At 47.2% G+C, this 1,582-nt stretch overlaps 1 non-coding gene across 1 annotated transcript; it reads right to left on the bottom strand.

Annotated features, from left to right (window-relative positions):
* Positions 1-941: 941 nt before the first annotated feature.
* Positions 942-1,013, bottom strand: TRNAA-UGC (transfer RNA alanine (anticodon UGC)). The gene has a single exon. It is a non-coding gene; the product is annotated as a tRNA-Ala (tRNA).
* Between the last annotated feature and the right edge of the window lie 569 nt (positions 1,014-1,582).

Below are 1,582 nucleotides of genomic sequence, written 5' to 3'. Positions count from 1 at the left end.
GCCCGCGGTCACCAGGCTTCCCGCGTGCGAGTGACAGGACGCTTGTGCAAAGGTTTCAGTCCACTCCCGGCCACTGAGGGCAGACGGCGGCTGTTCAGACTTTTCGCCCTGTACGTCTTTACGTGGCGGTTGAAACTCCATGGCAAAGATAATTAAAAAACGCTTGATCTCGATGACTCGTCTTTCACTCCACGGATTATACAGAGGCTCTAAATTGCACAACTGGCCTGGAAGAGAGGACCTCGCTTCAAAGTGTGTGAAGTCTATGAGACAGGCCCGGCGTCATTATCTTCTGTCACTTTGCTGTGGCTGCGAAAGGGCTATTACATGTGAAAATACTTTGAAAATGAGGAATGTCATCAATACGTTTGTTGTGTTTTTATTCCTTAAGTGGGTCGTGCCCGTGGCACGGTGTTATTAAAAGAAAGGGGAGGGGCGCCTGGGTGGCGCAGTCGGTTAAGCGTCCGACTTCAGCCAGGTCACGATCTCGCGGTCCGTGAGTTCGAGCCCCGCGTCGGGCTCTGGGCTGATGGCTCGGAGCCTGGAGCCTGTTTCCGATTCTGTGTCTCCCTCTCTCTCTGCCCCTCCCCCGTTCATGCTCTGTCTCTCTCTGTCCCAAAAATAAATAAACGTTGAAAAAAAAATTTAAAAAAAAAGAAAGGGGAGGTTATCAGTGAAATAAGTGAATCAAGTAGGGAAGGAAAGAGTTGTTGGAAAGGCTGGCTTTTTATTTGGGATTGATAAAAGGATGCTGTTAATACTGAAAGAAAACCTCATTATCACAGCACAAGTTTGCACGTAGTTCATTTACTACAGTAAGATGTCACTTGTCATTTACACTGATGTGTCGTGCCAATGACGTGTTCAGGTGTGAAGGTGCTGTGATATTGAAGGAACGAGTCTAAAAAACAGCTTTGTACCGTTGAGGGAAGAAAAAGCTATGGAGATGCCAGGGATCGAACCTGGGGCCTTGTACATGCAAAGCACACGCTCTACCGCTGAGCTACATCCCCAGCTCTGAGGAGGACCTGACAGGGAGATGAATTGGTATAGTTGTTGCTTTTAGAAAGCTGGACAGTTGATCTCTACCTAGGGGATTAAATGGCACCGGATTCCTATAGTCTGAGGTTCCAGTCACAGAACATTCTTAAGCATTCCTCATGGAACGTTTTGCACCATTAACGTAGAATAGTCCTGCTGCTTTGTAACTCAGCATCGTGCTAGCTTCCCAAGCCTTATTTATGGACATGAGGAAGCATCAGTTTCCTTCAAAATTCACCTTATTTCCGTGGTCTCCTACTCATCGATCCAAGAAAATATTTTAATTCTATTCCACCACGTCCCTGGTCCTTCTATAGGGGAAGGGAAAATAACTTTCTCCTCTCCTCCTCTGGGTTCTATGCCTGAGGACTTGGAAATTAGACCAACAAAAGGTGGACTAACAAGAGAAAAACAGAGTTGATTAATTCCCTCCCACACTCCCTCCCACCCCCCTACCTGCACCCTCCCATGCAGGAGGAAGAACCCCAGTGATGAGTAAGTAACTCAAAGGGGTGGTTAGAACTCAAGAGCAATCAATCAG

Source organism: Lynx rufus, unplaced genomic scaffold (assembly GCF_022079265.1).
Source record: "Lynx rufus isolate CCGP_SWC_20201006 ecotype Redwood Valley unplaced genomic scaffold, mLynRuf1.p SCAF_20, whole genome shotgun sequence".
Classification (NCBI taxonomy): Eukaryota; Metazoa; Chordata; class Mammalia; order Carnivora; family Felidae; genus Lynx; species Lynx rufus.
Note: the sequence above shows the minus strand (reverse complement) of the source record. Positions and strands in the feature narration are given on the sequence as shown.